The sequence below is a fragment of the Rhamphochromis sp. 'chilingali' genome (genome assembly GCF_963969265.1).
Source record: "Rhamphochromis sp. 'chilingali' genome assembly, chromosome: 2".
Lineage (NCBI taxonomy): Eukaryota > Metazoa > Chordata > Actinopteri > Cichliformes > Cichlidae > Rhamphochromis > Rhamphochromis sp. 'chilingali'.
Genome location: NC_137930.1, coordinates 21,032,255 through 21,044,785, shown reverse-complemented (window position 1 = coordinate 21,044,785; position 12,531 = coordinate 21,032,255). Strand labels below are relative to the sequence as shown.

The window sequence follows — 12,531 nt, the reverse complement described above, 5'->3', positions numbered from 1 at the left end:
AAGATAAAAATGTTGAGGATTATAAAGTGCTATGCAGTATTTTGGCAACTGATAATCCATACAAAGTGACTTTCATGTCTTATTTCACACCCAGTTATGCAGCCACCTTCACATCTTGCAGCTTCAAAAAGGTGGAAAACTATTACGTATCTCGTGTTGCAAGTGTGCTGCAGTGAAAAATAGATGTCTGTGACAGCAGCATTTGAGTAGGAGCTCTTCCTTGGTTCGAAACTGAATTTCTTTGAGGTCCTCTTTACATTGAAATGCTTTTATTAATATCTTATAGTCACATTTAACTTAAAAAATGAAATTCAGTAGACCAGCCAGTCTCTGAGTCAAGCACAGCCAGTGAATCTTCTTTAGTGGTGTGCAACACCTTGCGTGACACGCATCCGACTCAGACTTATATAACCCAGCATAACCCTTGCAGACCACAAATTGTTGAAAGTAGCGTAGCTTGGATCCCGTGAGATTTTTGTATCTGGCAAGATAAATAAGCAGTGGCCAAGCAGCGAGCACAGTAATGGAGAAAGGAGAAGCACGTGTAAGCGAACCACCTAGTAACACCAAAGAGAAAGAAAATGAGAGGCTAAAGGAAGAAAAGGAGCTAAGATGAGAACTAGAGAGGATGATGAAAGCTCCCACTGATGGTAGTGAATATGTAATTTACACTATGAATATTGTATTGTTAATATATTGATATATTTTTATGCAGAGGCACTACATGTTCACTAAATGAACAACAGAAAACAGTTCAGACTGAGCTTCTTTGTGCCAAAAGAATTTCAGTCAATTTGAATCCTCTTTTATTAGAAAATAGATATGTTGGATGCTTTGGTGCTCTAAGGAAGGCCATCCCTTTATGTACACTCTTGACTCTCCAAAAGATAAAGATAAAAATGTGAAAAGAATCATTCATCAAAAGCAAAAGTGATGAGTGTGAAGTTGAAAACATAAAACATTTCTCAGTGATTGGGGTTTGATTGTTAGCTGTGGATGTTGGTGCCTTGTTTGTCTCTCTCCTACACTCTGAACTCTCCTTGTAGTAGCTGAGATGCTTTTAAGGAGGGCTGACAGGAAAATGGATTAAATGGGGTTTGCTGACGGAATACATATCAAATCTGAGGGCATGCAATTGTTGGCTGCGGGTTTTGCAAGGCTTATGACTCCTGCTGAGGGTGTGGATCCATCACTACTTGCCTGCTCTCCTCTTCTCCTCGCTATTCAGATGTGGAGGAAGAGAGAAAGAGGAGAGCTGGAGGGAAAAGGAAAGAGCTCTTGATCACCTGCTTTGTCTGAAGTGAGTCACCTTGCAAATATATGAATAGCAAATGCAGGAAAAGTAATCTGGTGGCGCACTGGTACATCCTTCTATTTGCATACCTGCCAGCCCTTGTAGTTAGCTCCTACATTTCAGGACTTGGCACCTTAGATACGCTTGGGTATGCATGGATTTTCTTCCTTTTTTCAACAGCTCTGTCCATTTCTTCTTCTATTTCACCCTCCTTTGTCTCCTTCTCAGCCCCGTCCATCTTTTCTCCTCATCTATTTGCTTCTTTTCTTCTCCACCCCATCCCCCCACCTCACTCACCCTTTTCCCCTCATGTCTCCCTCAGACATCAGGGCGTATTTCCCCCCCCGGCAGGATGCATGACAAGGGAGCAGGTGGAACGGAGAGCAAATGACAAATCTCTCTCTCGCCATCTCTCCCACTGTCCTGCCAGAGGCCCTCTTTGGCTGTTTCCTCCCTCCTTCCAGCACCTTTCCATCCTATCTGACCGCATTGATATTCAAATCTGCCCCGGCTGCGTTCCATCTCCTCTCATTGTGAAGGTCTCACCAAACCAAAGAGAGAGGAAAAAAGTTCCCCACTTTGACTCAACAGTTGGATATATGAAATTGACTTATGCTATGGTTTGTGCTTTGCAGACTCATTTCCATGTTACTAACCTAAGGTCACTGATTAAATCAGCTGAAGGTGGTTAATAAAACACTTTCAGACTGCTTAAGAAAAAAATATCCAACCCCATTCTCTTCTGTATATCTCAGATCTGTGGGTATATTGTGTGTCCATATGTCTGTCTGCATGTAGCTGCTTCTGCAAACACAATTCTCAGCTAGAGATGAGTTCGAAAAGACTGTTTGTGTGTCTGTTGCTGTTACTGACTTTGTCCCACGTGGCATGTGAGTGGAGCCAACGTCTCACATCTGGCCATGAGCAATCATTATCTTTGCCTTCTTCTCTCTGATGAATCTGCCCCAGCTCCTCGGCGAGGAGCTGGGCTTTATTTAATGGGCTCTTTCAGCCGTGGTTTGCTAGGCGGAAGCCTCTTACAAACCCATTTAAAGAAGGGTCTATGGATTTCATGGCTCCCCGGGCGCTCTCTCCTTCTTTCAATAAGGTGAAGTCCAAGGCTTTATCCATCAGTCAATGGGCCAGGGGAACAGTGGATGCAGCAGTTTTTAATCCCAGAGATGACACTGTCCACTATATGCTTGGCTGTTCTCTGATAGGAGGGCCTTCCTTTCGCAGCTCTCACCTGGGGACTTTAAAGTTCCTGTGGCAGAGCAGATTTATTGTTGCATAGATGGGGATAAAGACTGGGCACCTTGGACTGTGCCAGCAGACAGAAACATAGATAAAAGTACAAGGGAGCGACAGAGAAAGAAGATGCAAGCAGATTTGGGTGAAGTAGTATGCGTAGATTTTATATTGGCTGCACAAAATGTCTTTACTTTCTGCCTTTGCATCATCTATGTACTGTCAACATCAATTTCTGCCAAAAGTTGTATGTGTAATTGAGATGGCCTATGAGACAAGGACAACATAATAATATAATACTAACAACAGTGGAATGTATTTGTGTAACACCTCTCGCGCTTAAGATGTACCTCAAAATGATTTAAATGAAGCTACAAAGAGTCACAGACTAAAGAACACTGAGTAAAAATGCTAGCTTTAACATCAGCATAGCAGCATGTGATGAACATACTGATGTTTAGCAGGTGTAATATTTGCTACATTACTATGTTCAGATTATTACTTTGCTTAGCAAACTTTGCATATATCTGCATGGCATGTAGAACAGTATGTGAAAGTCATGTCCTTAAGACATAGGAAAGAAATCCTGCAGAGACCTGACACAGACCCTAAGAGATGCATCTGGCCCTTCTGTTGATCCATGTTGCCAGTGCATAGTAGAAGGTCAGGAGTACAGTGAGGTACAATAGTGTCTATGACCATCTGTAAAGTAAATCAGTAAAGGTTTGAGGTTGCATTTCAGCCAGTGGTGTTGTGGATCTTGTCAAAATTGATGGTATTATAAATGCAGAAAAGCAGTTTCTGATTTTTATCCAATATGCAATACTATTCAGTTTCATTTTTTCATCATGACAATCATCCCAAACACACTGCCAGTAGAGTAAAAGCACACCTGGATAGAAAAACACAGTGGAACACTAGCAGTCATGGACTGGCCTTCCCACAGCCCAGACCTTAGCGCTATTGATGCAAGAGTGGGATCACTGTGACAGAGAACAGAACAAAAAGCAGCCAACATCCAAAGATGAGCTTTAAATGTCCTACAAGAACCCGGGAGAATGATTCCTGAAGACTACTTAACAAATGACAAGAAAGCATGGCTCTAAGAGTTCGGGCTGCATTGAACAGTAAAGGTGACAAATTGACTTTCAGGCTTTTTAGAATTGTAGAACTGTATTTTTCAGAACTCTGCAGTCACCCTATATAGTCTGTTTCCATTCATGTTTGCATGTTTCAGTAGATAACCCATTTCCCATCAAAATCTAAAGAAATGAGGGGTGGCTAAAGACGATTTCACAGTGTTGTATAATGGCTAAATATCAAAGGAATAGTTTTATGCCCTGCTCTATTGCTGTTTACAACAACAAATGGCGTATGACAAAAGGGCTTATGAAACATCAGTGAGTCTTTTATTATTACCAATTAATTTTACTCTCGTTCTTTCCATCAGCCATTGGCATACTAATGAAAGGCTTAGCAGGTGTGGACAGATCAATGCATGATTTAGTTACTTAGAGGCAAATATAGTGCAGTCAATCTTCTCCTTTGATAAATCAGGACTGAGAAAAATCCACACCTCTTTCAGAAATCAAAGTATTTTCTATTCTAGTGGCCTGATTGTTCTCTGGAGAATTGCAGGGCAGTGGTTAATGGCATTATCAGATACAATCACTTCAGTGAGGTCAGAGAATGAGATCTTGAAAGCAATAAAATTCATCACAAAGAGAAATTAACCACCATCACCCACTCACACCCATAATGATATTTCTATTGTTCAAAAATATATAGCAACCCATCTAATCAGGTTTTAAACAATATCAAACAAAACATTTTCATTTGTGCAAAAGTGAACACAAAAAAGACATTAGATTAAAATTGGCAAGTGCTACTATTAGCTGACCAGCTGAGTCAGGTGGCTGATAGAGACTGAATCGTGTTTTTGAAATACCATTTATGAGCAAGCATTTGGGATGTTTTTTGTGCTTTAACCGATGACTTGCCTACTTGCTAATCATTTGAGAAATCGCACAGGATCTACCCATGTGTACTGCATCCAGTCCTAATACACAGATTGTTCTTACTTCAGTGCCATCAGCGGGTCAGTCAGTCAACCATGAGGAATGTGAAGCATAAGCAAGAATGGCGGAGCAATCCTTCAGCCCTTGGAAAGGTAATATATTCACTGATAACATCAACAGATTAGGAGATCATAGCCAAATGAGTTATGGAAAGGTTATGAAAATCACTGGGCAGCAGTTTTCTGACAGTCTAATGCCAAGGTGGTTCTGTCATGTTCAGATGACAAATAAATGTCTTCTTCAAACAATGTACGTAGGTCAACATGAAAAAACTTCAATCTACTTAGATGTGTACCAAAATAAATTGCTTTATATGTATTAAATGCTAATTGAAGTAAACACATTGCATACTATTTGTCTAGTTCCTCTTACCTTTAGCATGTTATACCTTTCATATCTTTAATGAAATGTTTGCATCAGTCCATTATTTTGTCAGAAATTGCTAGGAAGCACAAAATTTAAAATGCTCTTTGTCCCAAAGACATGAGATTCAGAGTTTTGATCCAAATATGGGATTCAAACTTAACAAAAAGTCAGTCATTTATTGAGGCTGATCAAAATACACCAAATATTAAATGCAAAAACCAAATTCTCACAGAAACAAGGAGCGGGGGATTGGGGCACAGCTGGGGAGTATAATAGATACTCAAAAACAGAGGAGAAGACAGGACGATTTAGGCACAAAGAGCCCCATGACACACAGATGAGGAATTAAACCACAAAACCTTTGGACAGACCAACGTGGAGATGTTTGGCCAAAATTCACAAGCATGGTGGGAGAGGGATCACCTTGCAGTTAAGGAACTGACCATGAACTCAGTATACCATGAGCGTAAATGCTAACACTTAACAAGAATGAGACAAAGAATCACAAAGACAAGGAGGGGGAAACTAATGCAAATACTAATGAAGATGCAGTGCTGCGAAAAAGTATTTGCCCCCTTCCTGATTACTGCCACCACGGATGATATGTTTTTGATAGTGTTTACCTGCGCGCTTACGTGAGAATCATTCTGTCTGAAAATACAATAAGGCAAAATGTTTTGGAGAATTCGGATTACACTTTGTAGGGGTGCAGAGTTGGGTCGTGTTGACAATTTATTAAAACTTGGCTTACATCCACCAAGGTCTACTTAATAAGCTATTGGTTTTCCATCCATTCGCTTATCATTTTTTCAGGGGCGCTGGAGCCCATCCCAGCTGTCATAGGGCGAGAGGCAGGGTACACTCTGGACAGGTCCCCAGTCTGTCAGGGGGCTAACACACAGAGACAAACAACCAGTTGCACTCACATTCACACCTATGGGCAATTTAGATTGATCAATTAACCTATATGTCATTGGACTGTGGGAGTAAGGCAGAGTACCCAGGAAGAACCCACGCAAACACGGGGAGAACATGCAAACTCCACGCAGAAAGACCCCGGCCTGATGGTGGAATTGAACTGAGGACCTTCGTGCTGTGCGGCAAGAGTAAGAGTACTGGCATAACCACCATGCCACAATACTGTTATTGGTTAAAAATTTGAAGAAGAAAAAAAAAGCCTTATAACATAGAAATTATGATTTCTACACACCTGTAATGTCAACATATAAAAAGTGTCACATAAAGATTAGAAATATCATGGTACATTTGACCTCTGATCTCTTAATAGATTGATCTAAAGTGATAATAAGGCTATACAGAGATATTTAAAAATGTTTCTTACTCCCATTACTTGTTGTCATGATCCAAGCAGCCAGGAACACACAGGCACAAATGTAATCTTCAAAAATGGGTTTTATTACACCCCCAAAAAGGACAAGATGATTACAAAAATTCAAAATAACAAAAATAAAGTTTTTAAGAACCAAGTGGGCCCATAAAAGAGGTTAACTAACAGAACACTACTCAAAAACCACTTAACAAAAACATAACTCAACAAACTGACCTGCCCAAATGAGAAACAGCTCCAGTTATATAGCAAATGAATAAACCATTATATACACCAAAGGTGAAAACTAAAGAGATTACAGCTAACCATCATTCAAGAAGAACCCCATTCCCCCTGCATGATCACAATAGATGGTCCAGTCCACTTTATTGGCTTCTGCATTTAAACCAGCTCCACCCTCAGCCAAACCAGGAAGGACTGGAGCGGAGGTCAGGTAACTCAGAAAGAGCAGAAATATAATCAATATAACATAGTGAGTAAGATGGCGCCGGTGAGGTCGGCTGCCGTCACGACTGCTCCGACCACTTTTGTCATGGTCCCTGTGCCCCGCTGGTCAATCCTCTATTGGGCAATATGTTTGTGGTTTGTTTGCTCTCTCGCCCTCTCTCTCTCACTCTCTCTCTCTCTCTCGCCACGGCGATGCTCACTGCGGGCTCCCGCTGCTGGCCCACACACCTGCTCATCACCACACCGGCCGCTGATCCCAGCTGATTACTGCACTACTTAGATGGCGAGTCTGCACTAGTCTTCGCTGGATCGTTGAGCTATCAGTGTCAGTTAGACTTGTGTTTCGGCTAACCTTCACCTTGAGAATTTCTTATTATTATCCTGCTAACCCGACGTTTTTTGTGTAGATCGTTTTTGGAACCCGATGCGGAGAGGAGTGATTGAAGGGGGAACTTTTTGTACAGAAAGTGTGGAACACCCTTCTCCCAACCCTGTTTCCCACGGACCCTGGCGACCCGGACCCGTTTCCCCTGCACGTTGTATATAGCCACTTGGTGTATGTGTTCACTGTAAATAAACGCACTGTCCTTCGCTTAAAGGAAAACCCTGGCCTGCGCCTGAGTCTCTTTCGGAACCCCTTAACAGAACGATCCAGCCATTATGGACTCAGCAGGACAGGACCCCGTGGGCCGGGCTCTGGCCGCCCAGGAAGCCGCGCTGGCCCGCCATGAACAAATGCTCGGGCAGCTACGGCAGGATGTCGCCGCATTGACCCTGGCGGTGGCGCAGTTAATACCGCTGGAGGGAAATGCGCAACCAGGGAATCCCCAGCCGCCCAGCCCGGCTCCCCAGGCGGCACCGCCCGCCGTAGCGTCAGGTAGCTCACCGCGGGTCGGTACGCCGTCTGACGGACCTTTACCCACACCGGAACCATTCTCGGGTGAGTCTGACAAATGTGCCAGATTTTTGGCTCAGGTGTCTCTGACGTTTCGCGAGCTGCAGCGTTTTCATAGCAACGATGGGGCGAAGATCACTTATTTAGTTCAACTTCTGAGGGGCCGTGCACTAAAGTGGGCCCAGGTTGTGTTAAACTCTGATCCTGTCATCACCTACGCTGACTTTCTCTCCAAATTTAAGAATGTGTTTAACCCAGGCACCAGGGCAGAGGCCGCTGCTCTCCGTCTCCTCAACTTCAAACAAGGTAGGAGAAGCATGTCTGAATACGCTATCGACTTCTGGATTCTGGCAGAAGAGGCAGGGTGGAATCAGGAGGCGCTACGGAGCACGTTGCTGAACAATATCAGAGAAGAATTAAGGGACGAGCTAATCATGCGTGATCTCCCTGCCTCCTTTAATGAGCTAATGTCCCTGTGCATTAAGGTGGATGAGCGGTTACGGGCTCGCCGGTCGCAGCGGAACTACAACCTCCATGAGGCTGCGGGAGTCTCTGGCACCGGCGCCATGGCGGATGCCGGCCCCTCCCGGACTCACGAGAGCGGGGACGGAGAGGAACCCATGCAGCTGGGCGGCTCCCATCTCACCGCGGCAGAGCGTCAGCGCCGGATTACCGCCGGTGAGTGCCTCTATTGTGGTCACAGGGGACATGTTGTGGCTACCTGCCCTTCGCGGGCAAAAGGGCGCGCCCGCCAGTGATGGTAGGAGTACTGGTGGGCGAGCTGAGCCAGGAAGAAGCTCCTCCCCGTTTAACACTACCGGCCACGCTTTCCATTCACTCTAAGAGCCGCTCCCTATCGGTGTTAATCGACTCTGGGGCGGAACAAAACTTTATTGACTGTCAGTTAGCCCGGCAACTTGGGTTACTATTGGAGCCCCTGCCTCATGCATTACGTGTTACGGCATTGTCAGGTCAACGCCTTCCAGAAATCACTCTGATGACGGAGCCTGTCGAGCTCACCCTCTCTGGCAATCATTCTGAAGAAATCTGTTTTTTGGTGTTTAAAGCAACTCGCACTCCACTAGTTCTCGGCCATCCTTGGCTACAACAGCACAACCCTCACATAGATTGGCTAAAGGGGCGTGTCACTGGGTGGGGGGAGGACTGCCACATGACCTGCCTTAAAGCAGCCTTGCCTCCAAGCACTGAAACGCCCTCTCCTGGGGTATTGAAATCAGCTGATTTAACTAATGTGCCCTCTGTTTATCACGACCTAGCTGAGGTGTTTCAAAAGGCCCGCGCCCAGTCACTTCCTCCGCATAGACCCTATGACTGTGCTATCGAACTGCTCCCGGGAGCTCCTTTACCCACCAGTCGGCTATATAGCATCTCACTTCCAGAACGAGACGCTATGGACAAGTACATCACGGAATCCCTGGCTGCCGGCCTCATTCGGGCCTCCACCTCTCCAGTCGCGGCAGGCTTCTTCTTTGTCGAAAAGAAGGATAAAACCCTCCGGCCATGCATTGACTATCGCGGATTAAACAACATCACAGTAAAAAATAAATACCCTCTGCCGCTCCTCAGTTCGGCCTTCGAGCTCCTCCAGGGGGCTACTGTTTTCACCAAACTGGATTTGCGAAACGCATACCATCTGGTTCGCATCCGTGAGGGCGATGAGTGGAAGACCGCCTTCAACACCCACCTCGGCCACTTCGAGTACCTTGTCATGCCCTTTGGTCTCACTAACGCCCCTGCGGTGTTCCAAGCCCTGGTGAACGACGTGCTCAGAGACTTCATTAACCGTTTTGTTTTTGTCTATCTAGATGACATCCTGATCTTTTCCAGAAACCAATCCGAGCACGAGACCCATGTCAGACAGGTCCTGCAACGACTCCTCGAAAACCGATTGTTCGTCAAAGGAGAAAAGTGTGAGTTCCACGTCTCCACCGTTGCATTCCTGGGGTACATAATCGACCAAGGAAACCTCCGCCCGGACCCTGTGAAGGTAAAAGCCGTTGTTGAGTGGCCGGAACCTCCTAATAGGCACCAACTGCAACGTTTCCTTGGGTTTGCCAACTTTTACCGGCGGTTCATTCGGGACATCAGCCGAGTTGCCTTGTCGCTGACCCAGCTAACCTCTCCCAAGCTTCCTTTTCAGTTGAACAAAGAAGCTCAGGCAGCTTTCCAAGAACTGAAGAAACGATTCGCCTCAGCCCCCATCCTGATCCAACCCGACCTCACGCAGCCATTTGTGGTCGAGGTCGACGCGTCCGACTCAGGGGTTGGAGCGGTTCTGTCGCAACGGAAGGACGGTAAGCTCCACCCTTGTGCCTTCTTCTCCCGCCGTCTGTCCCCTGCAGAGAGAAACTATGATGTCGGGGATCGGGAACTGCTGGCGATAAAACTAGCCCTGGAGGAGTGGCGGCACTGGTTGGAGGGCACGGCTCAGCCTTTCCTCGTCTGGACAGACCACAAGAACCTGGCATACCTACAATCAGCTAAGAGGCTCAACGCTCGACAGGCCAGGTGGGCCCTGTTTTTCACCCGTTTCCACTTCTCCATCTCTTACAGACCCGGTTCCTGGAATGTCAAACCCGACGCCCTGTCCCGTCAGTTCTCAGTCTCGGAGGACACCACTGAGCCCGCTCCCGTTCTCCCCGCCACCTGTGTCGTGGGCGCCATCTCCTGGGGGATCGAAGCAGCCATTCGGGAGGCTCAGGTGTCGGAACCGGATCCGGGAGGTGGGCCAGCCCAACGGCTCTACGTCCCTCAATCAGTACGTTCTCAAGTACTTCAATGGGCCCACACTGCCCGCTTTACGTGCCACCCAGGGGTCCACCGCACTATCAACTTCCTCCAGCGCTATTTCTGGTGGCCCTCTCTGACTAAAGACGCTCGGGAGTACGTCTCCGCCTGCGCGACCTGTGCCCGGAATAAACCGTCTCATCAGCCGCCCGCTGGACAGCTCAATCCCCTGCCGACTCCGTCCAGGCCGTGGTCCCATATAGCTTTGGACTTTGTAACCGGACTGCCGCAATCAGCAGGCAACACTGTCATACTTACCATCGTAGACCGTTTTTCTAAAGCTGCCCACTTCATAGCTCTACCCAAGCTTCCCACGGCCATGGAGACCGCACGACTGCTTACCCGTCATGTGTTTCGTTTGCATGGGATCCCGGAAGACATTGTGTCTGACAGAGGCCCCCAGTTCACGTCTGGCGTCTGGAAGGAATTCTGCTCCTCATTAGGAGCAAAGGTCAGTCTGACCTCCGGTTACCATCCCCAAAGCAACGGTCAGTGTGAGCGAGCTAACCAAGAGCTCGAGGCAATGTTGCGGTGCACAGCGTCCTCCAACCAGTCCATCTGGAGTGATGAACTACCCTGGATTGAGTACGCCCATAACAGTCTGACTTCCTCCGCCACTGGTCTGTCTCCCTTCGAGGTCTCACTGGGTTTCCAGCCACCTCTCTTCCCCTCTGTCGAGGGTGAGTATTCTGTACCATCTGTCCAGGCCCATCTACGTAGGTGCCGACGAGCTTGGCGGGCCGCACGGACGGCGTTGCTGCGCACAAAGGACCGAACCAAACAGACCGCAGATCGCCGCCGCACACCAGCTCCAGCATACAGCGTGGGACAAAAGGTATGGCTGTCCACGCGCTTTGTTCCTCTCAGGACTGAGTCCAAGAAGCTCAACCCAAACTTCATTGGTCCTTTTGAGGTTTCGGCGCTGATCAACCCCGTCTCTGTGAAACTCCGGCTGCCGCGCAACATGAGGATTCACAATGTGTTCCACGTCTCCCAAATCAAACCTGTCCGGAATAGCCCTCTGTGCCCTCCTTCCGGGCCCCCTCCGCCCGCCCGGCTTGTGGACGGCTTGCCCGCCTATTCCATCACGCGGATTATGGACTCTCGCCGCCGCGGGCGTGGCTTCCAGTACCTTGTGGACTGGGAGGGCTATGGCATTGAGGAGCGGTCCTGGGTTCCGCGGGCCGCTGTCCTGGACAAGCGTATGCTGCGGGCCTTCCATCTGTCTCATCCTGGTAAGCCTGGTGGGTCGCCGGGGGGCTCCCGTTGAGGGGGGGGTACTGTCATGGTCCCTGTGCCCCGCTGGTCAATCCTCTATTGGGCAATATGTTTGTGGTTTGTTTGCTCTCTCGCCCTCTCTCTCTCACTCTCTCTCTCTCTCTCGCCACGGCGATGCTCACTGCGGGCTCCCGCTGCTGGCCCACACACCTGCTCATCACCACACCGGCCGCTGATCCCAGCTGATTACTGCACTACTTAGATGGCGAGTCTGCACTAGTCTTCGCTGGATCGTTGAGCTATCAGTGTCAGTTAGACTTGTGTTTCGGCTAACCTTCACCTTGAGAATTTCTTATTATTATCCTGCTAACCCGACGTTTTTTGTGTAGATCGTTTTTGGAACCCGATGCGGAGAGGAGTGATTGAAGGGGGAACTTTTTGTACAGAAAGTGTGGAACACCCTTCTCCCAACCCTGTTTCCCACGGACCCTGGCGACCCGGACCCGTTTCCCCTGCACGTTGTATATAGCCACTTGGTGTATGTGTTCACTGTAAATAAACGCACTGTCCTTCGCTTAAAGGAAAACCCTGGCCTGCGCCTGAGTCTCTTTTGGAACCCCTTAACAACTTTTTCTTTGTCTTTGTTTTTTAAGTTAGTTTTCAGCGTTTCTAAATCGGCAAAATCATCACCATTGGGTACATTAGGTATGACAGTGACACTCTTGTTTCTATTGGTATACAATGTACTCACAATTCGAAGTTTTTAACTCCGGATCCGAGCTGGCCGAGTGAGATCTCGAGGGAGAACAAAGGGAAGCGGCGGCGGCCT

The 12,531-nt window shown here is 47.3% G+C and overlaps 1 long non-coding RNA gene across 1 annotated transcript; it reads left to right on the top strand.

Annotated features, from left to right (window-relative positions):
- The first annotated feature begins 11,343 nt into the window (after window positions 1-11,343).
- On the top strand, window positions 11,344-12,252 carry LOC308391854. The gene is made up of 3 exons (XR_013970708.1): window positions 11,344-11,719; window positions 11,945-12,009; window positions 12,092-12,252. It is a non-coding gene; the product is annotated as an uncharacterized lncRNA (long non-coding RNA).
- Window positions 12,253-12,531: the final 279 nt, after the last annotated feature.